Here is a 27933-nt window from a genome sequence, read left to right as displayed (position 1 = left end):
TCTATCTTCCTTATTTTGTTGAGGTATGTTTTGTGTCCTAGCACATGGTCTATTTTGGAAAATGTTCCGTGTGCACTGGAGAAGAATGTGTATTCTTTCTTTTGGGGGTGTAAAGCCCTGTATAAGTCTATAAGCCCTCTCTCTTCTATTTCTTCTTTCAAAGCCAATGATTCCTTGCTGGGTTTTGTTCTTGTTGATCTGTCCAGAGGTGATAGGGAAATGTTGAAGTCTCCAAGTACTATTGTGCTGCTTGCAATGTCCTCCTTAAAGTCTGTTAGCAGTTGATTTAAATATTTGGCTGTTCCCTCATTAGGTGCGTATACATTTAAGAGTGTGATTTCTTCCTGTTGTACGTATCCCTTGATGAATAGAAAATGGCCTTCACTGTCCCTTCTAGCCTTTTTCAGGGTGAAATTAATGTTGTCAGATACTAGTATGGCCACTCCAGCTTTTTTACAGGAGCTGTTTGCTTGCAGGATTGTTTTCCATCCTTTGACTTTGAGTCTGTGTTTGCTCTGAGTGTTGAGATGAGTTTCTTATAGGCAGCAGAATGTTGGGTTCTGTCTCTGTATCCATTTTGCCACTCTGTGTCTCTTCAATGGTGAATTGAGACCATTGACATTGAGAGAGAGTATGGTTATGGGGTTTTGTGTCATGTTTCTGTGCGGGTGTGTTGTGGTTGTAGGGTTTGTCTTGTCTTATAGTAGTCCCTTTAGTCCTTGTTTTAGGTTTGGTTTTGAGTCTATGAAGTTCCTGAGCTGCTGTTTATCTAGAAAATAGTGTAGCTTTCCATCTATTTGGAGTGAGAGTTTAGCCGGATAGAGTATTCTTGGTGAAGCATTCATTTCAGTGAGTTTTTTTACTATATCTCGCCACTGTCTTTGGGCTTGTAGGGTTTCCTCTGAGAGGTCTGCTGTGAATCTCAGGGGTGCTCCTTTGTATGTGATTTCCTTTTTTGCCCTTGCTGCTTGAAGTATCGTGTCTCTATCGGCAGCATCGATCATTCTAACTATAATATGTCTTGGGGTGTTTCTATTGGGGTCTCTTTTAGCTGGCACCCTTCGGGCTTCTTGAATCTGGATGGCTGTATTATGGAGCTCTGGGAATTTTTCGGCAATAATTTGTTTCAGCATGGTTTTTTCATTGGGATTGTTTCCTTGAGCTTCTGGTAGTCCAATGATTCTAATGTTGTTTCTTCTGGAATCATCTCGTAGGACTCTGATTCGCTCTTGAGCTATTTTGAGGTCTCTTGCCATTGTTTGCTGTTGTCTGTTGGCTTGGTGCAGCTGATCTTCCAAGTCACTGATTCTTTCCTCAGCTGTGGTCGTTCTATTTTTGAGAGCAGTGAGTGAGGTTTTGACTTCATCTATGGAATCTGTGATGCGTGCCATTTCTGTGCGGAGCTTTCCAATTTCGGCTCTCATTTCTTGCTGTATTTTGTCAATTGTGCGATCAATTGTTTCTTTCATGTCCTCTTTCAGTTTAGCGGATATGTGTGTGACTGTTTCATCGAGTTGATTGAACATCTTGATGACTTCATATCTGAATTCCTTGTCAGAGAGGTCCCTAAGGTGGCTAGCACCTACTGAGGCTTCTAGGCGTATTTACTCATGGTCTTTCTGTGGTGGGGATTTGCGTTGTTTCCTCATGTTGTTGTGTATGTGGAGGGGTAATATTTGTTGGTTTGAGTGAACTACCTGCGGCCGTGTTAGCGGCCGCCCACCGAAAATTAAGCCACGCCCACTTTTAAAGCCACGCCCACCTCTGAAGTGGCCACGCCTCACGGACACCTGGTTTTTGTCCAGGAAGTAAAGACTGGGTTGGGGACAAGGGAGCAGCTCTGATGGGCAGCCGGACCAAAGGGACATGCTAAGAGACGAAGATCCCCTTTTCCTCCCAGCGTCGGGGGGGGGGGGGGGCGCCTGCAGACACTTGCGAGGTGGGGTTCCAGTCCCAGGTCAGAGGGGAGGCACAAAGACCAACCTGGGGGATGGGGGACAAGGAAGCAGCTCTGATGGGCGGCTGGACCAAAGGGACAGGCAGAGAGACGAAGATCCTCTTTTCCTCCCAGCGTCGGGGGGGGGGGGGGCGCCTGCAGACACTTGCGCGGTGGGGTTCCATTCCCAGGTCAGAGGGGAGGCGCCTCAAATAACTAATTCTTTTTAAATTTTTTCCTTTTAATTTTTTTAAATGAATCACCTGTAAGTTATAGTTACAAACTTTTCATGATTGAGTTTCAGTCATATAATAATCGAACAACCTCCACCAGTGTACATTTTCCACCACCAATGTCCCCAGTATCTCACCCCCACCCTACCCCAATCCCTGCTTCTTGACAATTTTCTTCTTATTCTCTCTACTTTGGGACATTATGATTTGCAATACAGATACTGAGAGGCCATCAGGTTTGGTCCTTTATCTACTTTCAGCACACATCTCCCATTCCGAGCAATCCCTCCAACCATCATTGATTTAGTGATACCTTCTCTATCCCAGCTGCCTTCTCTCCCAGCTCATGAGGCGGGCTTCCAACAGTGGAGCAATCTTCCTGGCTGTTGTTTGTACTGTCCTTGGGTGTCCTCTCATATTCACTTAATCACTTAATCACTTAATCCCCGTCATTCATCGATTTATTCGAGCGGGTGCCAGTAATGTCTCCATTCATCCCGGTTGCGTGCTAGCGTAGCCCAATGGTATCTGTTCGTTTTAGGAACATGTAGAGCCTCAAACCGATCATTTAGGGTCTTGACGAAGAAGTCTGACCATCTTATAGGTGGGCGTCCACGTGATCTTTTGATGTCTTGTGGAATCCAATTAGTAATGGCTCTAGTCCAGCGGTTGTCTGTAAACCTCATTACGTGTCCAGCCCATCTGATTTTTGATGTCTTGGCAAATGAGACAGCGTCCCTGATTCTTGAGCGTTGACGAAGATCAGAATTCCTGATTCTATCTCTCATTTGAGTGAATCGTGATATTCCAAGCATAGTTCTTTCGATTCCTCTTTGAGAGACCCGAATAGTGTTCTCATCCTGTTTTCGTAGGGTCCAGGTCTCTGAGGCATATGTTAATGCAGGAAGAATAGTGGAATCAAAGAGATGTGCTCGTAGCTGGAGGTTCTTTGTCCTTTTAGTTATTTCTTCAATGCTCTTGAAGGCATTCCAAGCCGCTCTCTTCCTCCTGCGCAACTCAGGTGCCAGGTCATTCATCATGTTGATTTCTCGACCTAGGTATATATAACTGTTGCATTCGGAGATGGTGGTTCCGTTGAGAGCGAATGGAGCGTTAGGAACAAGGCTGTTTCTCATAAACATTGTCTTCGCAAGATTCAGCTGTAGTCCGACCTTTCCACATTCACGGTCAAAGTCGTTCAGCATTTGTGCCGCTTGGTTGATGTTTGGTGTTATTAGAACGATGTCATCAGCAAAGCGGAGGTGGTGTAGTTGCCGACCATCTATCTTCACTCCCATGTTTTCCCATTCCAGCCGTCGCATGATGTTCTCAAGGGTGGCACTGAAGAGTTTTGGTGAAATGGTATCACCCTGCCGAACCCCTCTCTTGATATGGATGATTACTTCTTTGTAGAATGGTGAGATCTTGGTAGTGAATCCGCAATAGAGCTCACGAAGGATCCTGATGTATTGAGTTTGTACGCCCTGATTGGCTAGGGCTTCTATGACCGCTTCCGTCTCAACAGAATCAAAGGCCTTCTTTAAATCAATGAACGTTAGACAGAGTGGCATCTTGAACTCCCTAGATACCTCAATGAGCTTGGTTACTGTGTGGATATGGTCGATGGTACTGAATCCTTTTCGGAATCCAGCTTGTTCACATGGTTGTCCTTCATCTAGTGTTCTGCTAATCCTATTCAGGATGACTCGAGTGAATAGTTTGTAGATGACAGACAATAGGCAGATTGGGCGATAGTTGCCAATGTCGTGGATGTCTCCTTTCTTGTATAGTAGTACAGTCTTGCTGGTTTTCCATTGGGATGGAATCTTGCATTCAGACAGGTAGCGTGTGAATAGTCGAGCCAATGTATTGATGAGTACTGATGGTAAGTTCTTCAGGTGTTCAGGTCTGATCTTGTCTGGGCCAGGTGCTCTTTGTTTCTTTACAGACGAGATGGCATGTTGGATTTCGGAAGGGAGAACATTGGGAACGACATATCCATCATGTGGTATGTGGTATGTGGGCAAGTGGATGTGGCTATTAAAGAGATCTGAGTAGAAGTCATGAATAATCTTCTCCATTGCCCTTCTGGAAGATGTGATAGATCCATCATGATGTCGGAGGGCAGTCATCTTGGTTTTGTAGTTGGTGCAGGACAGGCGGGCATTACGAATGTTTTTTCCAGCTTCTGCTGCATCTACCAGTACTGCTGCTCTCCTGTTTTTGAGGTCATCCTTGATGGCTTCTCTGCACTGTTTTGCCAGTTCGGACGTTTGCTTGTGGTTGCCTGAGGCATGTGCCAAGCCACGTTGGCGAATAAGTTCAAGAGTGTTCGAAGAAAGACGTTTTTTTGTGGTTATCTCTCTCTTGGCATTCCTTGCACAATCATGGAGGTGCTGAATCATTCGATCGTATTCCTCATCAATGTTGTCAATAACGGCATCTTCCCATGTTGCCGCAACAGAGCCAAAGAGTTCCCAGTTGGTGGTTGTTCTGGGAGTCCTCTTCTTAAACCTTGCATTCTTTTCTCCTCTTTCTGTGAGGTAGAATTTTGCACGAAGAAGACGGTGGTCTGATCCCGTTTGGAATTTTGGGACAACAGCAACATCGGTTAGGCAAAACCGCCGATTGAATATGATGTGGTCTATTTCATTGTGGAACCGTCCATCGGGAGACTCCCATGTCCAACGTTTAGATTCAGCCTTTTGGAATTGTGAGTTACCATGGAAGGTTTTGGTTGACATGATGAACTCAGACAGTCTGTCACCCTGTTCGTTCCATTCCAGGCCATGGGTTCCAATGTGGAGTTCATCGACTGATCTTCTTCGTCCTATCTTGGCATTAAAATCACCGACAATGATCTTGTAGAAGGTGTGATCTTCTTTATAGAACTTCTCTAGCTCCATGTAGAATTTCTCAATTTCTCTTTCACCATAACTGGATGTTGGTGCATAGACAACAAAGATAGAAACTGCCGGTAGTGAGCCACATTTATTCAAGTGTAATCGTCCGATTCGGGTTGTTAGGCATTCAAATGAATCAATGCTCGTGACTAAGTTTGTGTTGACAAGGATACCGACACCACCGACGCCTCTTTTATCACATGTTCCAAGGAACAGTTCTTCTCCAGTGTCGAAAACAGCATGATGGAATTGATGTCTTCTCGTTTCGGTCAGACCAATGATGTCGTACTTGATCTTTCGTGCTTGTACCATAAGGTCTTCAATGGATGCAGCAGATGTCAGGGTACGAGCATTAAAAGTACAGACAATCATTTTTGTTTTTCTGCGTTTTGGTAGCCTATGTCTGCCTTGGTGTTTTATCAGCCTCTCCTTCCATATCCTTCTCGACTCTGCATATTCAGGGTTAGGGAAATGAGATCCATTTATTACTGGATTTGGCATATTAATTTGGTCTATTTGGCATAGACCACGGATGGCTTGCCAGGCTCTGCCGTGCGGGTTGGATATTTAAGGATATTTAAGGTCCCCTGAAAATTTAGAGAAAAGTAAATGAATAGTCGCGCGGCCGCAGGCCGCGCGCTCCCGGGAGCTTATTGTGATAATCTCTGGATCCTGGCCTTTGTTGGGGTTACATGGCAGTTGGAGGGTGTAACTGTCTAGTTACTGACAGGTCCAGTCCCAAACCGTGCAGGCTTGGAGATCTCAGCCCCGGGTCCCACACACCTGGGTTCCTCTGCCAGTTTTGTTATGTCTGAGGCTTATCCAAGTGTGTGGAGAGTGGCCCCAGTAAGGCCTTGGTTGGGGCCTGCAGGTCTTCAGCTGTTGGGCCCTGGCGAGGATAGTCAGACACAGGGTAGGAGACTCTCATATTATGTGATTTTATATTCCAGAAATGATTGCAGTTATTCTACATCTGTCCCTCTCTTCCTGACTCATTTCACTTAGCATGATACTCTCCATGTCCATCCGCTTATAAGCAAATTTCATGACTTCATCTTTTCTAACAGTTACATAGAGCTCCATTGTGTATATGGAAGTTCAATTTCTAATTTTTTGAGTAATGCCCATATTGTTTTCCAGAAGGACAGGAACAGTCGGCATTCCCACCAACAATGAAAGAGTGTCCCTTTCTCCCCACATTCATTCCAGCAATGGTTGTTTTTGCTCTTTTTGATATGTGCCAGTCTCTGTGGTGTAAGATAAATTAATGATTCTCAAGATGGGTTGGTATGTGTTTGGTGACACTTATGATTAGATTGAAAAGTTTCTTCAAAATACCAATTGATTTTATATGAATATTCATAATGTCAAACTGAAAAAAAATGGCCAATGAGAAAAGACCCATAGACTCTGTTAACAGAACAAAGTTTATCAAGCTGGTGTTAGGGGTGTGGTGATGGATATGGGGTGGGGAAACAAGAAGGGAACTAGAGATGTAGGGATGCTGGCCCTTTGGTGCTGGAGTGGTACATTTATATTTCATGTCTAACACATGAATGATAATACTGTTGTAAACCATGTAGTCTCAATAAAAGTCTAAACTATATTTCAGAAATAAAGGAAATAACTAAATTTCTTTAAATCCAAATTATACTCTTCATAGAAATGAACAAAATTCCCACAATTTTAGAAGAACAACAAAAGACCTTGAATAGTCAATGTAGTTATGGGGGAAGCATAAATATAGAGCTATCATGCTTCCTGGTTTAAAATCATATTTCAAAGATAACTTAATTAAATCACTATGACATTTTATTAAAAACATGCACATATCAATAAAATCAGACTCAAGAACCCAGCATTAAACCAACACATATATGGACAACTAATTTATGACCAAGAAGTAAGGAGTATATAATAAAGAAATGAGATTTTGTTCAATAAACGGTGCAGATAAAACTGAACATCCATAATATACAATGATATCAAATCACTATTTACTTTGGGGTGGTTGGGGCCACACCCAGCGGTTCTTAGGCCTTGTTCCTGGCTCTGTGCTCAAAAAACAACCCTGACAGTTGTCAGGAACCATATGTGGTGCCAGGCATTGAATCCTGGTTGGTTTCATGCAAGACAAGTGCCCTCTTGCTGTACTATCTCTCTGGCCCCTAGACCACTATCTTATATACAAGCAAAATATGTTAAAGACAAATATAGAATATGAAACCATAAAATAACATAAAATAAACATGCTGAACTACTTGACATTAGTGAGGTCTTCATGAGCTCATCTACAATAGCAAGAAAAGCAAGGGAAATATAAGCATATGGGAATACATCAAACTAAAATTCTTCACTATAAAAAAAATCATGGTTAAAACATAGGCACCCTAATTAATGGGTGAAGATATTTGCAAGGCATGTATAAGACAAGGAGCTAACACCCAAAATGTATAAAAAACTGATGCAACTCAACGCCAAAAAAGTAGAAATAAATTTAACACGAATAGAGGATCTATATAAGTATTCCACCAAATAATACATATAATTTTCAATCACTGTCACTGTCCTCCCATTGTTCATCGATTTGCTCAAGCAGGCCCAGTAACATTGTGAGACTTGTTACTGTGTCTGTCATATCGAATACGTTACGGGTAGTTTGCCAGGCTTTGCCGTGCGGGCGAGATACTCTCGGTAGCTTGCCGGGCTCTCCGAGAGGGGCGGAGGAATCGAACTTGTGTCGGCCATGTCGGCTGTGTGCAAGGCAAACGGCCTACCCGCTAAGCTATTCTTATCATTAAATGCAAATCAAGACCACAATGATATTTCTTTTATGTTGTTTAGGATGGTTATTACCAAACAGTCAAGAAAATAATGTATTGATAAAGCACTGCAGCATTGTAGCACTGTCCTCCTGTTGTTCATCAATTTGCTCCAGCGGGCACCAGTAACGTCTCACAACAAATTGTGAGACTTGTTGTTACTGTTTTTGGCATATTGAATACATCACGGGGAGCTTGCCAGGCTTTGCTGTGCAGATGAGATACTCTCGGTAGCTTGCCGGGCTCTCCGAGAGGGGCAGAGGAATAGAACCTGGGTGGGCCATGTCAGCCGTGTGCAAGGCAAACTCCAAAGGAGAAAATGGATCTGTGGTGCAATATTGGTGGGAATACAAATTGGCCCCATCACTATGGAAAGCAGTGTGAGGGGTTTCTAAGAAAACTAAGCACTGTCCTCCTATTGTTCATCAATTTGCTCAAGTGGGTACCAGTAACATCTCCATTGTGAGACTTGTTGTTACTGTTTTTGGCATATTAAATACACCACGGGGAGCTTGCCAGGCTCTGTCGTGCAGGCTGAATACTCTCGGTAGCTTGCTGGGCTCTCCAAGAGGGACAGAGGAATCGAACCCGGGTCGGCCGCATGCAAGGCAAATGCTCTACCCACTGTGCTATTTCTCCAGTTCCCTAAAAAATAGCTATTCCCCTATGTTTCTTTATATGTTGCATATGAGGTCGTTCTGTGTCTACAATTAACACAAGGTGCATATATATATATATATATATATATATATATATATTCAAATCAGCATTTTGGCAGCACAGCACTGTAGCATTGTCCTCCCATTGTTCATCAATTTCCTCAAGTGGGCACCAGTAACATCTCACAACAAATTGTGAGACTTGTTGTTACTGTTTTTGGCATATCGAATACGTCACGGGTAGCTTGCCAGGCTTTACCGTATGGGTGAGATACTCTCGGTAGCTTGCTGGGATCTCCAAGAGGAGCGGAGGAATCGAACCCGGGTCGGCCGCACTCTAGCCCCAGACGTAGAATTAATGGGTCATTTTCTGAATATTTATCTGAAGAATACGAAAATGCTGATTTCAATTTATATGCATATATATATGCACACTGTGTTAATTGCAGACACAGAATGATCTCATATGCAACATATAAAGAAACAGGGGAATAGCTTATTCCCAACTGAAATAGAAACGAGGAGCAAGAGAACTGTTTCTTAGTAGAAATCTTGCCATTAGGAGAAAGAGGACCACTATGACAGTGATAGAGGAAAGCGATCACTCTGGATCTGGACAAGAACTGGGTGCTAAAAGGAGGTAAAGTGATAGGCATGACACTCTATCAGTAATAGTATTGTAAACCACAGTGACACTGCTTGGCATCTATCCAAATATCCCCAAAAAGTTCATTTGAAAGCATATATGACACCTATCCTCATTTCAGTATTACTCACAATAGTTAAGACCTAAAAACAACCCAGCTGCTCAAGAACATGAGTGGATAAATAGGCTGTGATATTGATACACAGTAGAATAGTAGTTTTCTCAGAAAAAAATATTTATCTTGCAGTTTGCTGCTGAATGGTTGGAACTCCAGGGTATCATGCTGAGTGAAATAAACCAGAGAGAGAGGCGGGGACAAATACAGAATAATGTCTCTCATCTGTGGAGTATAAATAAACAAAGTAAAGTACTAACAAACAGCGATGGTAACAGAGACTGAGATTTCACCTACAGAATTCCATTGTTAGTACTGAGGCATAGGGTGGTAGGAAGGGACCCAGAGAATGCTGTGGAGAGATACTGACACGTTGGTGATGGGTGTGGTATAGCAACACTATATGCTTGTAAAATTAATAACAACTATTGTAAATTAAAGTGCCTAAGTACTTTTATTAATATTCTGTATTTTGTGTTGTGTGTTTGGTTATTGTGTGGATATGGTCGATGGTGCTGAATCCTTTGTGGAACCCGGCTTGCTTGCATGGTTGTCCTTCATCTAGTGTTCTGCCAATCCTATTTAGGATGACTCGAGTGAACAACTTGTAGATGACAGACAATAGGCAGATCGGGTGATAGTTGCCAATGTCATGGATGTCTCCCTTCTTGAACAGTAGTACGGTCCTGCTGGTTTTCCACTGGGACGGAACCTTGCATTCAGACAGGTAGCGAGTGAAGAACCGAGCCAGTGTATTGATGAGTACTGACGGCAGGTTCTTCAGGTGTTCAGGTCTGACCTTGACTGGGCCGGGTGCTGTTTGTTTCTTTACCGATGAAATGGCGTGTCGGATTTCGGAAGGGAGAACGTTGGGTACGACATATCCATCCTGTGGAATTTGGTATGTCGGCAAGTGGACATGGCTATCGAAGAGATTTGAGTAGAAGTCATGGATAATCTTCTCCATTGCCGTTCTGGAGGATGTGATGGATCCATCAGGACGTCGGAGGGCAGTCATCTTGGTCTTGAAGTTGGCGAAGGACAGGCGGGTGTTATGAATACTTTTCCCAGCTTCTGCCGCATCTACCAGTACTTCTGCTCTTCTCTCTTTGAGGTCTTCCTTGATCGCATCTCTGCACTGCTTTGCGAGCTCGGACGTTCACTTGCGGTTGCCTGAGGCATGCGCAAAACCACACTGGCGAATTAGCTCAAGAGTTTTCGAAGACAGGCATTTTTTTGTGGCTATCTCTCTCTTGGCGTTCCTCACAATTCATGGAGGTGCTGAACCAGTCGATCGTATTCCTCGTCAATGTTGTCAACAATGGCATCTTCCCATGTTGCCGCAATAGTGCCAAAGAGTTCCAAGTTGGTGGTCATTCTGGGAGTTCTCTTTTTGAACTTTGCAGCCCTTTCTCCCCGCTCTGTGAAGTAGAATTTTGCACGAAGGAGACGGTGGTCCAATTCCGTTCAAAATTTTGGGACAACAGCGACATCGGTCAGGCAAAAGCTTCGATTGAATATGATGTGGTCTATTTCGTTGTGGAATCGTCCACCGGGAGAATTCCATGTCCAACGTTTAGATTCTGCCTTCTGGAACTGTGAGTTACCATGGATGGTCTTGGTCGACATGATGAACTCAGACAGCCTCTCACCCTGTTCGTTCCATTCTAGGCCATGGGTCCTGATGTGAAGTTCTTCAGCTGATCTTCTTGGTCCTATCTTGGCATTAAAATCACCCACGATGATCTTGTAGAAGGTGTGGTCTTCTTTATAGAACTTCTCCAGCTCCATGTAGAACTTCTCGATTTCTCTTTCATCATAATGAAATGTTGGTGTGTAGACAACGAAGATAGAAACTGCAGGCAGTGAGCCACATCTATTCAAATGTAAACGTCCGATTCGGGTTGTTAGGCATTCGAATGAATCAATGCTCTTGGCCAAGCTTGAGTTGACAAGGACACCGACGCCTCCGACAACTCTTATCGCATGTTCCGAGGAACAATTCTTCTCCAGTGTCGAAAACGGCATGGTGAGATTCGTGCCTTCTTGTCTCGGTCAGACCAATGATGTCGTACTTGATCATTCGCGCTTGTACCATCAGGTCCTCGATGGATGCATCTGATGCTAGCGTACGTGCATTGAAAGTACAGACGATCATTTTTGTCTTCCTTCGTTGTGGCAGCCTAGTTCGGCCTTGAGATTTTGTCGGCCTCTCCTTTCTCATCCTTCTCAGTGCTGCCATGTTGGTGAAGCCTTCAGGGTCAGGTGAATGAGACCAGTTGTAGTTACTGGTTTTGGCATATCGAATACACAACGGATAGCTTGCCAGGCTCTTCAGTGAGGGCGGAATACTCTCGGTAGATTGCCAGTCTTTCTGAGAGGGATAGAGGCTTTTGGGGCGACCTCTAATCACCCTTGTAGGTGTTACCATATTTGAACCCTATCAAATATGGTATGACAATTCCTGAAGATGGGTATTTAGTGTCTTAGGATGTGGGTCCGGAAAGCGTCCTGGAGTATGGCAACAGCTGGGTAGTGGAGGTAGTGTCAGCACATTTCCAGAAGGCAGAATCTAAACGTTGGACATGGGAGTCTCCCGGTGGATGATTCCACAACGAAATTGACCACATCATATTCAATTGACGGTTTTGCCTGACCGATGTCGCTGTTGTCCCAAAATTTCGAACGGGATCAGACCACCATCTCCTTCGTGCAAAATTCTACTTCACAGAGCGGGGAGAAAGGGCTGCAAAGTTCAAAAAGAGAACTCCCAGAACGACCACCAACTGGGAACTCCTTGGCACTATTGCGGCAACATGGGAAGATGCCAGTGTTGACAACATTGACGAGGAATACGATCGACAGGTTCAGCACCTTCATGGATGTGCGAGGAACGCCAAGAGAGAGATAGCCACAAAAAAACGCCTATCTTCGAAAACTCTTGAGCTAATTCGCCAGCGTGGTTTGGCGCATGCCTTAGGCAACCGCAAGCTAACGTCCGAGCTCGCAAAGCAGTGCAGAGATGCGATCAAGGAGACCTCAAAGAGAGAAGAGTAGAAGTACTGGTAGATGCGGCAGAAGCTGGGAAAAGTATTCGTAACGCCCGCCTGTCCTTCGCCAACTACAAGACCAAGATGACTGCCCTCCGACGTCCTGATGGATCCATCACATCCTCCAGAATGGCAATGGAGAAGATTATCCATGACTTCTACTCAAATCTCTCCGATAGCCATGTCCACTTGCCGACATACCAAATTCCACAGGATGGATATGTCGTACCCAACGTTCTCCCTTCCGAAATCCGACACGCCATTTCATCGGTAAAGAAACAATCAGCACCCGGCCCAGAAAAGGTCAGACCTGAACACCTGAAGAACCTGCCGTCAGTACTCATCAATACACTGGCTCGGCTCTTCACTCGCTACCTGTCTGAATGCAAGGTTCCATCCCAATGGAAAACCAGCAGGACCGTACTACTGTTCAAGAAGGGAGACATCCATGACATTGGCAACTATCACCCGATCTGCCTATTGTCTGTCATCTACAAGTTGTTCACTCGAGTCATCCTAAATAGGATTGGCAGAACACTGGATGAAGGACAACCATGCGAGCAAGCCAGGTTCCGCAAAGGATTCAACACCATCGACCATATCCACACAATAACCAAGCTCACTGAGGTTTCTCGGGAGTTGAAGATGCCGCTCTGTTTAACGTTCATTGATTTAAAGAAGACCTTTGATTCTGTTGAGACGGAAGCGGTCATTGAAGCCCTAGCCAATCAGGGCATTCAAGCCCAATACATCAAGATCCTCTGTGAGCTGTATTGCGGATTCACTACCAGGATCTCACCATTCTACAAAGAAGTGATCGTTGATGTCAGGAGAGGGGTTCGGCAGGGTGATACCATTTCACCAAAACTCTTCAGTGCCACCCTCGAGAACATCATGCGAAACTGGAATGGGAAGGAATGGGAGTGAAGAGAGATGGTCGGCTATTACACCACCTCCGCTTTGCTGATGACATTGTTTTAATAACACCAAACATCAGCCAAGCGGCACAAATCCTGGCCCACTTTGACCGTGAGTGTGGAAAGGTAGGACTACAGCTGAATCTTACGAAGACAATGTTTATGAGAAACAGCCTCGTTCCTGATGCCCCATACACTCTCAACAGAACGACCATCTCCGAATACAACAGCTATGTGTACCTAGGTCGAGAGGTCAACATGACAAATGACCTGGCACCCGAGCTGCGCAGGAGGAAGAGAGCAGCTTAGAACGCCTTCAAGAACGTCCAAGAAATAGCTAAGAGGACTAAGAACCTCCGGCTCTGGGCACATCTCTTTGATTCCACTGTTCTTCCTGCATTAACATATGCCTCAGAGACCTGGGCCCTACGCAAACAGGATGAGAATGCTATTCAGGTCTCCCAAAGAAGAATAGAAAGAGCTAAGCTTGGAATATCACGTTTCACTCAAATGAGAGAAAAAATCCGAAATTCCGACATCCGTCGATTATCAAGAATCAGGGACGCTGTCTCCTTTGCCAAGGTGTCAAAAATCAGATGGGCTGGTCACGTAATGAGATTTAAAGATGACCGCTGGACTAGAGCTGTTACTGACTGGATTCCACGGGATGTCAAAAGATCACGTGGCCGCCCACCTACCAGATGGTCAGACTTCTTCGTGAAGATCATGAATGATCGGTTTGAGGCTCTTCATGATCCCAGAGCGAACAGATGCCATTGGGCTACACTAGCATACGACAAGGACAAATGGAGACGTTACTGGCGCCCGCTCAAGCAAATCGACGACTAACGGGAAGTTAAGTGATTTTAAGTGATTTAAGGTATAGGGGATGGACTGCCCCTTCCCATCTCCTCATCCCTATGGGACCCTGGAGGTCACACCCACAAACTGCCTCTGTCTGCTTTTTAAGCTCCTGAACAGCTATGCTCCAGAGACACATAAAGGAATCTCGGAACTGAGCAGCTCACGGCAGAGATTTCTCCAGATCCTAATTATCTAAAATTTTATAATTCTAGGAGTGTGACATCTTATGCTATTCATAACAAGCCATACAAAATAAATTACATAGCAACTGCCTTTTCGGCAGGATTGAGTAGTGGTGTGAAAATTCAAAATAATGGTGGTGGGAAGGTGCAATGGTGGTGGGACTGGTGTGAAAATATTGAATCTAATCCACTATTATGACAACGAAGATAGAAACTGCAGGCAGTGAGCCACATCTATTCAAATGTAAACGTCCGATTCGGGTTGTTAGGCATTCGTATGAATCAATGCTCTTGGCCAAGTTTGTGTTGACAAGGACACCGACGCCCCCGACACCTCTTTTATCGCATGTTCCGAGGAACAATTCTTCTCCAGTGTCGAAAACGGCATGGTGAGATTTGTGCCTTCTTGTCTCGGTCAGACGACTAATGGGAAGTTAAGTGTTTAAGTGTGTTAATCCACTATTATGAACAACTTCATGAAAATAAATTTTTAAAATTTTTTTAAAAAAATCATGATTGAGAACTTTTTAAATTAACAACAGACACCAAGCTATATACTAAAGAAACTCAAAATACGATCAAAAAGTGTGCTTAAAAAGAGGCACATTGGGTGCTGGAGTAATAGTACAGTGAGTATAGCGTTTGTCTTGCACATGACCAACCTGAGTTTGATCCCTAGCACCCCATATGGTCCCCTAAGACCCGCCAGGAGTGGTTCCCTGAGCACAGAGCAAGAAGTAAGCCCTGAGCACAGCCAAGTCTGACTCAAAACCAAAAGTAGATAAATGAAACCCCAAACAAATCTTAGACATATTATATTTATACTGCTGGAAACTAAAGACAAAAATAAAACAAAGCAGATGAAAAGTTAACACCAATTACAGAGAAAAACATAGAAATAAAAATACCTCTTATCATAAAGTATACAAGTCAGGAAAGAACAGAATCATCAGTTATAGAAAGAAGAAATTCTCAACGTAGAAATCTTTTGTTTGTTTTGGCTTTAGCACCACACACAGTGGTGCCAAAGTACCCAGTGGTACTCCTGGCTCTTTACTCAAGAATCATTTCTGGTTGGCTCCAGGGACCATATGAGATGCTGGGAATCTAAAACAGGTTGTTTGCATGCAAATGTCCTACCCCCTGTACTATCTCTCTGCCCCCCCCAAACCTAGAATTCTTTCCCCAGAAAAAAATTCAGAATTGCAGTTGGAATTCTGCACCAGAAAATCAAAATATGAAAGAATGATCAGAAGATCGACTCTACAAAATAGAGAAATAGTTTCAGGCAGAAACAATGTCACATTAGACAAATTTAGGGCTTCTCAAATAAATAGAGTGCAGAAAATGAAATAAATTAAAGAATAATTAAATTATTCTTTTCTTATTTTTTGGCTTATGTGGAAATTCACTGTCTACAGACAAAACAGTAACACCCTTATGTATTCGTGACATAGCAAAAGTAAGATGCTATGCCTAGTAAATGGCAAGATCTGGGAGGAATAATATGCTTTTGTAAGAACCTTTAGTTTTATGTGAAGGAAGGAAGTTATGTTTGTTGATATATTCTTATTTTCAAAAGAATCATAAGTGAATACTCTAAATTTTGAACTGTTTCATTTTTGTTGTTCTGGGAATTGAACCCAAGTCCTCACACATGTAAGAAAGTGGTCTACCACAAGGCTACAAACCAAGCCTATAAAATTTTATTTTAAAGGGTTTAAATAAATACATAAATAAATAAATGCATAAATAAATACATAAAAGGATATAAAACAGATTTTTAATGCAAACATGGAATGTAGAAAAGGGGCCCTATGCACCCCCACCCCAAGCGCTGCATTGCTGGTCTGTGCACAGACCTCTCAGGTCTTGGGGACCACCAAAGCATCACTTGGAGAGACCCCGACATATACATATATAGATGCAAATCCATGTATAAAGAAATAAAGATAAAATAGAATAGAAAACAGTCATTACAACAATGAATTTAATCCAATTATAATAATCATATTCAACATTTAGTGAAATTGTCTAAACCCACAAGTTTAAAGTAAGATAGAGTCAACTTAGATTTTTAAAATATCAATACTCTGGGCTGAAATAATGGTATAGCGGTTAAGGTGTTTGCCTTGCATATAGCCAACATGGCTTCAATCTGCAGAATTGTATATGGTTTCCATAACACCTTCATGAGTGACTCCTGAGCACAGAGATATCAGGAAAGCCCTCAATACAGCTATGTGCAACTCAAAACCAAAAATAAAATAGAGATATTCAGGCTAAAAATTAAAAATATGGAAAGTTATATAATGAAAACACTAACCAAATCTAGACAGTGTACCAATGTCAGAATAGACTAAAACAATGATAATTTAAATCATCAATGATTGAAAAAACTTCCAGAAAGGGGATATATAAAAAAAATTTCTGGGGGCTGGAGCGATAGTACAGAGGGTAGGGCATTTGCCTTGCACGTAGCTGACCCGGGTTCGATTTCCAGCATCCCATATGGTCTCCTGAGCACCGCTAGGAGTAATTCCTGAGTGCAGAGCCAGGAGTAACCCCTGTGTATCATGGGGTGTGACTCCCCCCAAAATTCTGACAACTGACATCGTACTTCAAAGTGAGAAAATGATTATTTTCTCTGAAAGATACAGCTCAAAAATACATCACAATATCCTTTTTAATGCCTTATCAATGAAGTATTGGAAGTCCCAGTCAATGTAATAAAAAATGACATGAAATTAAAGTCTTAGAAATTGAAAAATAAAGAAAATTATCTATACTTGAAACCATTGTTACATAAAGAAAATACCAAAATCTATAAAAATATCATAATCCTAACTTAGGAGCTTAGTAAAGTTGTAAGGTACAAATTCAGTTCACACAATTTAATTATATTTTTATAGATAACAATGCACAAATCGGTTTCAAATTTATAGAAACTACCACTTACAATAGAAATAATAACACGTTTAGGGTTAAGACCTAAGTGAAAGGAGATATACCACGTTCATTCTGGGCTGGAGCGATAGCACAGTGGGTAGGGTGTTTGCCTTGCACGCATCCGACTCGGCCAACCTGGGTTCAATTCCTCCACTCCTCTAGGAGAGCCCGGCAAGCTACCAAGAGTATTCTGCCCGCACAGCAAAGCCTGGCAAGTTACCTGTGACATATTCGATCTGCCAAACCCAGTAACAAGTCGTCTCACAGTGGAGACATTACTGGGTCCGCTTGAGCAAATCGATGAGCAATGGGAGGATAGTGCTACAATGCTAACATGTTCATTAACTGGAAAACTCAGTAGTGTTAAAATGCCAGTTTTCCCCAACTTTAAGCTCAGGATAATCAATTAAAAATCCCAGAAGGCTTTGTTGTGGATATTGATGATATCATATCATCAATATGATATGATATCATCACTGGAAGTCACAATGACCAGAACAGCCAACATCATTTTGAAAAACAAAGTTAGAGAACTTATAATATCTAAATTCAAGAAATAGTCATGCCACTGTAATCAAAGGGCTGGAGCGATAGCACAGTGGGTAGGGCGTTTGCCTTGCACATGACTTACCCGGGTTCGATTCCTCTGCCTCTCTCGGAGAGCCCGGTAAGCTACCGAGAGTATCCCACCCGCACAGCAAAGCCTGGCAAGCTACTCGTGACGTATTTGATATGCCAAAAACAGTAACAAGTCTCACAATGGAGACGTTATTGGTGCCCACTCGAGGAAATCGATGAACAATAGGAGGACAGTGCTACAGTGCTACTGTAATTAAAACAGTATGATATTGAAGAAATTATAACACATGAGAAATAAGTAAAACAAGGGGAGCAGAGTAACAGTAAAACTGGTAGGGCACTTTCCTTGAACATGGCAGACCCAGGTTCAATCCCCAGCACCCTATATGAGTCCCCTGAGTTCATCAGGAGAGTTTCTTGAGTGCAGTCAAGAATAAGCCCTAAGAATAGCCAGGTGTGGACGCCAAATGACAAATACTACTCTTCCCAAGCCCCCCCAAATAAAACAATAATGATAATAGAAGTTATCTTACACAAATATATTTTTGGAAAACAAAAAAATTTCAAAAGGGAATGTATAAATAACATTTATAAAAGTAGTTCTGGTAGCAGCACTATGCTTAATGGCTGTCACTGTCACTGTCACTGTCTTCCCGTTGTTCATCGATTTGCTCAAGCAGGTCCAGTAATGTCTCCATTGTGAGACTTCTTGTTACTGTGTTTGGCATATCGAATACATCACGGGGAGCTTTCCAGGCTTTGCCTTGCAGGTGAGATACTCTTGGTAGCTTGCTGGGCTCTCCGAGAGGGGCGGAGGAATTGAACCCAGGTCGTCCAGGTCAGCCTCATGCAAGGCAAACGCCCTACCAGTTGTGCTATCACTCCAGCCATAATGCTTAATTGCTAAAACGTGGAATCAACCCAGATACCAATCAATAGACTGGCCTACTCCTGGCCACATATTCGGGGACTGCTCCAGCCAGTGAGTGGGGGAACATGTGGTGCCAAGGATCAAACCAGATTTCCTGCATTCAGAGAACACACTCAGCACCATTGAGCTATCTCTTTGGACTATTTATTTTATTTATATATATTTATGGGCCACCCAAGCAGTGCTCAGATTGCCTTGAATCCCCTCCCAGCCTTTCTTATCCCCCTTTTAGGCCTCTATGACTCAGTGAAAGGACCCAAGGATATGGTGTTGCTTGGATCCTGTATTGCCACATATTATTGAGGTCATTCTAGCAGTACTCTGGGGGCCTCTAAAGGCTGCATCCAAAGATACTCTGGGGCTCATGTTATATCTGACTTAAACCAGGGTTGACCTCTATCCTGTACTATCTTTGTAGCCCCTGTTTATTTTATTTATTTTTTAATTTGTATTGGGCTGGAGTGATAGCACAGCGGTAGGGCGTTTGCCTTGCGTGCAGCCGGCCCAGCTGAGCCGAGTTCAATTCCTCTGCCCCTCTCGAAGAGCCCGGCAAGCTACTGAGAGTATCTTGCCCACATGGCAAAGCCTGGCAAACTACCTGTGACATATTCAATATGCCAAACACAGTAACAAGTCTCACGATGAAGACGTTACTGGGCCTGCTCGAGCAAATCGATGAACAACGGGAGGACAGTGCTACAGTGCTAATTTGTATTAGTGAAACACCATGAGATACAGTTATAGACTTACAAATTTTTGTGCTTGGGTTTCAGTTATACAATGATTGAGTACCCATCCCTCCACCAGTGCCCATTCTCCAACACCAATGATCCCAGTATCCCTCCCGCCTCCCCTCCCCCCCATCTCACCCTGCCTCTGTGGCAGGGCATTCTTTTGTTCTCTCTCTCCTTTTGGGTGCTTGGTTTGCAAAAGAGGAATTGAGTGGCAATCATGTTTGGTCTATAGTCTACTTTCAGCATGTATCTCCCATCCTGGGCAGATCTTCCCAACATCCTTTATTTGGTGTTCCCTTCTCTATGTGAGCTGCCTTTACCCCTAGAGTGTGCGGCTGGCCTCCAAGCCATGGAGTAAACCTCCTGGTATTTATCTCAGCTATTTGTGGGTGTTAGTCTCCTATTTTGTTACTTTATATTCCCCAGATGAATGCAATCTTTCTATGTCTGTCCGTCTCTTTCTGACTCATTTCACTTAGCATGATACTTTCCATGTAGTACCACTTGTATGTAAATTTCATGACTTCATCCTTTCTAACAGTGTAGCCCCTGTTTAAAAATACAGACTTAATGGATTCTCTTCGAGTCATTGCTAGATTAATGTTTAAAAAATGGTTCATCTATGAGAAGTAGTAGGTTAACTGGAATCAGGGCTTCAGTTATACCAGTGAAGTGAGGGCTTTAAACATATATCCAAAACACAGATTCAAGAGAACTAAAAAACATGAGATCTTAGCGGCAAGCACTGAAATTTTGTAATGTGCCTGTTTATTTGAGAGGCGGTGGTAGAGTGGGGGTCAATATGGGGAGGGAATCTGGGATCACTGGTGGAGGGAAGTTGACATTAGTGGAGGGATTGGTGTTGAATTATTATATACCTAGAACTCAACTATCAGTAACCTTGTAAATCATGGTTCCTTAACAAAATTTACATAAATGATTCATCTGTGTATGCAACACCCAGACAAGAAACAGAAAATGACCATCTTTCCTCCTGGAAACACCCCTTCCAGTCACTATTCTCCCCAAGAGTGATTACTTGTCTGACTTTTTGTAATTGCATAGTTTCAATTTTCTTATTTCTGAATTTTGTAAAAACACAACTGTATATTATGTAACATCTTGTTTTGATTAATTTTGTTCAATATTATTATTTGCTATTTATCCACATTGCTTTAAAGTGGTGCAGATAGTTTTATTCTCTTTCTGTATAGCATCATATGTCACTATGCCAAAATTTCTCCATTTTGTTTGGCATTTGCATTGTTTTAAATTTTAGATTATTGTGGACAGTCTCACCCTCCACAATTCATATACAAATATAGGTCTTCTAGTGAACAATTTTTTTCATTTTTGGCTACACACCTATGGCTTGAATTGTTAAGATTATCAAATGTATATTCTTTGTAGCAGCCTATACTTGGAGTTTTGTAAGGTGGTATAATTGGCAGTTCCACAAGCAATGAAAGTTAAATTGCTTTATATTCTTGCTATAGAATTTTGTATCTTTTTTTTCTAAAATTTCATTTTGTTTTGTGCACAATGTTTTATAATACTGTTTGTGATAGGGTTTCTTGCATAAATCATTGCAGCATTTTTGTGATGGTGTCACATGACTACATCTGTTTGCATTTCTAGATGATTAATGAAGTTGAGCTTTACATTTGTTGATTATTTGGACATTTCTTCGTAAATATTTATTTATTACCAATTGTTTTGGCTTACATTTACAAACTATTGGAAAATTTCACTTTATAATTATAAATTATAGTTTCTTAATTTCTCCTTTTATTTTTTGCTTTTATTATTTCAGAATATTTTTTCTATTGCAATCTTGCATAATTTTGAATTGGCTAGTTAAGATTTGCTGTGTCAATTAATAAAAGTTTGTTGTGATAATGAAAAAGTAAGGTATCTCCCCATCGAAAATTTATTTTGAGTCTCAAATTATGTCCCAAGGGAACAGGAAAAAATTTGCTACTTATATAGCTAGATTTTATGGTCTCCCAAGCTGGTGCAAAATTGCTTGAGAGAGCAAATAAAGAAGAGTGGGCTGGATTTTTATGTTACGGAATATTTCCAAGGTGAGGTTTCTATTCATGCACAAAACGTTGGTTTATATCTCTTTTAAGAACCAAGAAGAGAAAACATAGTCTTTCTTGTCAGTTGTCCAGATGTGGGGTAGAAGTGGGAAGGGTGAGATTTTAAAGCTATCATTCCAAGCATTAAATATGGAGTAAAACTCTTTATCACCAATATTTATACTTTCTGAGTGTAGATTTATCTGCAAAACGTGTATTTTTATCATTTATATTTTGTGTTGGATTCTCTGCATTTTCTGCTTTGATTGCCTTTTTGATGTTAGAATTATTTTAGAGTCAATCTTTATTTATTTGTTGTGTGGTGCTGGGACTTTAACCCAGGTCTTCACATATGCAACACATGTGTTCTACCACTGATCCCATCCCCTCTTTAAATTTTTAAATAATTTCACAAAAGTTCAGAGTAGTGTGGTGGTGTTGCATCCATTTTGTTCTAATGTTATAATTTTATTTCATGTATTCATGAAATTGGCGAAGCCTGGCAAACTCCCCATGGCGTATTTTATATGCCAAAAACAGTAACAATAATGGCTCTCATTCCCCTGACCTCGAAAGAACCTCCAGTGCAGCACTGTTGGGAAAGACGAGTAAAGAGAGGCTGCTACAATCTCAGGGGTAGGACAAATAGAGATGTTACTGGTGTCCACTCGAGCAAATTGATGAACAATGGGATGACAGTGATACAGTGGTATTCATGAGATGTAATATAGTCTTATGAGATATGTAGACATTTTCTATGTAGGTAATCAGTACCAAACTTTTTTGGCTTTTAGGTCATGCTCAGCTGTGTTCAGGGATTTTTCCTGGCTCTGAACTCAGGGATTACTCCTGACAGTGCCTGGGTACCATATACAGTAATGGGGGTTGAACTAGGGTCAGCTAAGTGTAAGGCAAGTGCTTTAACAGCTGTCCTTCCCTGCCCCAATGCCTAATTTTAAAAACTTTTATTTAGAGATATAATCTATGTGCCATAAACTTACCAATTTATAGCACTAAAATTCAATAATTTTTAGTATACATGCATTTATGCAATGCTCATGGCAGTCTAATTTTACAACATTTTAATCAGCCTCAAAAGAGCTTAGTTTCCATTAAAAGTCACTCCCCTTCCTTCTCATAACTGTGCCCCAGCAATAGGCAACTGCTAATCTAATTTCTGTGTAAATATTTAATTATTTAGGAATAGTTCCCCTAGAGTTATACAACTTGTTCTTTTGTGATCAAATTATTCAATTTAGCCTAATGTTTCCATATTTCACCCATAATGTTGTGTTCACCAATGTTTCACACTTTTATTGCAGAATAATATTCAATTGTGTGAATATACAGTGTTTTAAAATTCATACCCGAGTTAGGATATTTTTGTGTTCTATCCACTTAGGGTTATTATGAATAATTCTATCACTGTTCTTACACAATTTGTGTGTATATATGTTTATTTTCCTTGATATATACTTTTGGGGGGGTCACACCTGGCAATGCACAGGGGTTCCTCCTGGCTCTGCACTCAGGAATTACCCCTGGAGGTGCTCAGGGGACCATATGGGATGCTGGGAACCGAACCCAGGTCGACCGCGTGCAAGGCAAATGCCCTACCCGCTGTGCTATTGCTCCAGCCCCTTGATATATACTTTTGAGTAGAAATGCTGGATAGTATGGTAACTATGATTAATATTTTGAGGAGCTGTCACATTGTTTTCCAAAAGTGTTTCATTTTACAGCCCCACCAGAAGCAAATAAAACATTGAAATTTCTCTATATCTTCTTGTTAGTTTCTGTACTTATTATAATTATCTTCATGGCATAAATGGTACCTTATTGTCCCTTACATTTACATAATGGCATCAAATATCTTCAACAATTTATTGTGCAATTATTTTTGTAAAATGTATATTTATACCCTTTCCCTATTTTTGACTGATGTATTATTGGTTTACAGTATCATCTAAGCGCTAGGACTACAGTTTCACACCTTAATAATTGCATGTACCATGCCGTAATTACCACAAAAGTATTAGTACCATTATCCAGTACAAAATTGACCCTTCTATCTCCATCCCCCCTTCTCCTTCCCTCCAACAGCTTGCTATCAGAGCCTAAGACTTGTTATCAGTGAGATTTTGTTTAGGGGCCACGCCTGCTATTCTCAGTGCTTATCCCTGACTCTGAGCTTGGGGACCACTTCTGATGGGCTCAGTGGACCAAATGTAGTGGCACGGTTGAAACCAGAGAAGGTGGTTTCAGATGCAAAGAAGGCAAACTCTACCTGTTGTACTATGGCCAAAGCCCTTCCATTGTGTTTTGTTAGTTTGTTCTTTTTTTTTTTAGTCCATATATGACTGCAACCATCAACCACTTATCTTGCTCTTCATGGTTTATTTAGCTTAGCATAATTACATGAAGTTCCATCCATGTTGTTACAAAAGGCAAGACTTCATATTTTTAATAGCTGGACAGAATTTCATAGAGTATATGTACCAGGTTTTTAATCCACTCATTCATTGATAAACATTTAGGTTGTTTTTATGTCTTGGCTACTGTGAATGATATTTCATTGAATACACAGTTGCATACATTATTAAAATTTGTGTATTAATATTCTTCAAAAAACTAAAAATATAACTGCCAAATCATGGGGTAGCTCTGTTTTTAAGTTCTCACCATATTGTTTTCTGAAGTGGCTGCACCATTTTTTATTTCTACCAGCAGCACATGAGAGTTCTCCACACCCTTTCAAGAAGTGCATGTTCAAATCTTTAGCTAATTTTCATTTTGTTGAGTTGTTGAGTTGAATGAGTTTTTAAATATCATTTGGATATTACCCATTTTGTCTGATCTGTGATAGTCAGATACCTTTTCACAATTTATAGATTTTATTTTCTTTTTTGTGATTGTCTCTTTCACAGTAAAAAAGATTTTACTTGATATAGTCCTATTTGTCTATTTTTTAATTTTCTTGTCCTTACTGTTGGAGCTGAGTCTCCAAAGACATTTTAAAGGCCAATATTGAGGTGCCTGCTGCCTATATTTTCTTCTGTGAATTCTGTGACTGGTGTTTTATGTCAAAATGAATGAACAATTTTTCATTATTCAGTTGGGATATTTGTCTTTACATTTTTTTAGTTGCAAAATTTTTATATATACTGGATAAAGGTTCCCTATTACTTACACAAGTCATATTTTTCCTCTTAGTGAAGGTTGTCTTTTCACTTTCTTGGCAGTATCACTTATATGACACAATTAATGAAGTTCAAATTATCTAGTTTCCTTATGTCATGTGTTTTGTGGCAAACATCTGAGAAACCACTTTCTATCCACTGAGCACAGTCAGGATTAAGTCCTGAGCACTGCCTAATGTGGCACAACCCTCCTCCCCCACAAAAGAAAAGTGTTCTTCCCCCCTATTAAATTATTCTTACATTTTTGTAGAAAATCAATAAAGTATATATGAGTTTATTTCTAATTTCTCAATTCTATTTTACTGATCTATATGTCCATCTTTATGCTACACCGTCTTGATGATTGTAGTATTGTAGTAGGTTTTGAAATCAGAAGAGCTAAATATATCTATTTTATTTATTTTCAAGGTAATTTTTGGCTATTATATTTTTGTTACTTGAATTTCCATATGAATTTTAGGATTTTCATGTAAATTTGTGTAAAAATTGATCTGATTGAGATTTTGATGGGCATTATTGCATTAAATTTATAGATTTTGATAGTTGGGACTTTTGTATATAGGTCTTTTCCTCATTTCAAAATTTATTTTCTGGGGCTGAAGATATAATATAGTACAGCAGGCAAGGTGCTTGCCTTGCATGCAGCCACCCTAGGTTCAATACCCAGTATCCTACATGGTTCTTCTCAGGAGTGATCTATGAGCTTAGTGCCAAGAGTAAGTCCTCAACACCATCAGGTGTGGCCCCCAAACCAAAATTTAATTAATTAAATTAATTTTCTTATATGTATAGATGTAGAAATTCAGTAAGTTTCATATGAAATATTGTTCTAGTAAACATTTACTGAGAAGATGATTCTTGCAACCTGAGAGATATTACAGGGAGTAAGGCTCTTTCCTTCCATGCAGACAACTCCTGTTCAAATCTCTGGGACTGCATATTGTCCTTTGAACACATTCAGGAGTAATATCTGAGCACAGTCAGGATTAAGTCCTGAGCACTGCCTAATGTGGCACAACCCTCCTCCCCCACAAAAGAAAAGTGTTCTTCCCCCCCTATTAAATTATTCTTACATTTTTGTAGAAAATCAATAAAGTATATATGAGTTTATTTCTAATTTCTCAATTCTATTTTACTGATCTATATGTCCATCTTTATGAAAATGCTACACCGTCTTGATGATTGTAGTATTGTAGTAGGTTTTGAAATCAGAAGAGCTAAATATATCTATTTTATTTATTTTCAAGGTAATTTTTGGCTATTATATTTTTGTTACTTGAATTTCCATATGAATTTTAGGATTTTCATGTAAATTTGTGTAAAAATTGATCTGATTGAGATTTTGATGGGCATTATTGCATTAAATTTATAGATTTTTGACAATATTTAGTCCTCTGATTCATAAACTTTGAATATGATTCAACTGAGTTGGGGTGTAATTTGGAAAGGAGAGGTCCTTTGGGGAGGGAAGTGGGTACACTGATGATGGATGTGGCTTTGGAATCATATGCATGGGAAACCTTCTTTAATAGTATTATACATTATAGAAACTTAATCAATTAAAAATGGTATGTGTTTTCTTTTATTTTTATTTTGTTTCTATTTTATATATTTCACTTTACCAATTTTGCACTTCCTTTGATAATTATATTCCTAAATATTTTATTCTGTTTTGATATTTATAGATGAAACTATTTTCTTAATTTCACTTCCAGGTTGATCATTCCTAATGTAGAGAAACAAAATTTGTTTTTCATGTTTATCTAGTGTATTTCTATCCAGCTTAAATTGTTGCTTCTAAATATTTATATGTGTCTATGTTCCTGTGTATATATTCATAATAAATTTCTGTATACAAGTTCACTTCATATGCAAATAGGTATTTTTTAATAAATCAACTGTGTTTTTACTTTTGCTTCAACTATGGGTGTATTTAATTTTTTTCTTGTCCAATTGAAAGAGAGCCTTCAATACAATATTGAATAGAAGTGTTGAGAGCATAGATCTTTATCTTGTTGTTATCTAAGAATAAAAGCTTTCAGTCTTCCTCTTTAAGCATATTAGATGTGAGTATTTTAGAAATCTCTTTTATCAGGGTGAGGAAATTCCCTTCTATCTGTTTGTTTAATTTTTTTTTTAATAATAAAGGGGCATGGAAAGGGTTTCTCAGATATTTTGTGTGCATCTATTGAGATGATTTTGTTTTCCCCTTCATTCTATTAATGTGGTATATCATGTTTATTTTCATATGTTTAACTATCTTTCATCCCTATAATAAATCCCACCTGATTATGCTATATAATCCTTTATTTATTTGGGGGTGATGGAACACACCTGGAAGTGCTCAGGGCTTTCTCCTGGTTCTGTCTTTAGTAATTACTCCTGGTAGTGTTTGGAGGACTATATGGAGTATCTGGGATTGAACCCAGGTCAGTTGCATGCAACAAAAGTGCTTTACCCACTGTACTAGCTGCCCCCCGGTTTATAATCCTTTAAATATGTTTTTGTATTTTGTTTGTAAGTACTTGATCTTTTTCATAGTCATAATGGATGCTGGTACTGGCAGAGGGACAAAGCCACGCGGGTTCCGGGGTCGAGATCTCCAAGCCTACTCGGATTGGAGTCTAGCATCCTCCACCCAGATCCTCCAAATTCCAGTAGGCGGGGGTCACACCCACCACCTGGCCCCCTGGCGCCGTGTAATCCCATCAATGGCCAAGACTCAGAGACTATAAAATCCAGCTCTCAGAACCGCGTGGCCGCATTCGCGGCCACCCGACATCTTATCAAGACATCTTTTTATGACATCTTATTATCTCATTCCTACTTTGGACAAACTTGCAGGCTATCGAATGTAGCCTGCCCACAGGGCAGAGTCTAGCAAACTCCCCGTGGCGTACCCAATATGCCAAATACCAGTAACAGTGATGGGTCTCATTCTCCTAAAGAGCCTTGAATATAATCTCAGGGCTAGGATGAAAGAGACGTTACTGGGGCCTGCTCGAGGCAATCGACGAATAACAGGATGATGAATGAAATGAATGAATGAATGGATGCTGGGGAAGAAGTGGTGTTGGTTTGCTTTTCTTGTAATAGTTTTTGCTGAATATTTTTTAATCACCATAATAGTTT

At 40.8% G+C, this 27933-nt stretch overlaps 1 protein-coding gene across 1 annotated transcript in view; it reads left to right on the top strand.

The window, feature by feature from the left end:
- Positions 1-27933, top strand: part of SPRY3 (sprouty RTK signaling antagonist 3) — a 152748-nt gene that overhangs the window by 67695 nt on the left and 57120 nt on the right. The window lies entirely within an intron of this gene.

The sequence above is a fragment of the Sorex fumeus genome, unplaced genomic scaffold, assembly GCF_029834395.1.
Source record: "Sorex fumeus unplaced genomic scaffold, SorFum_2.1 ptg000070l, whole genome shotgun sequence".
In the NCBI taxonomy this organism is placed as follows: Eukaryota; Metazoa; Chordata; class Mammalia; order Eulipotyphla; family Soricidae; genus Sorex; species Sorex fumeus.
This window is presented reverse-complemented; position numbering and strand designations above follow the sequence as displayed.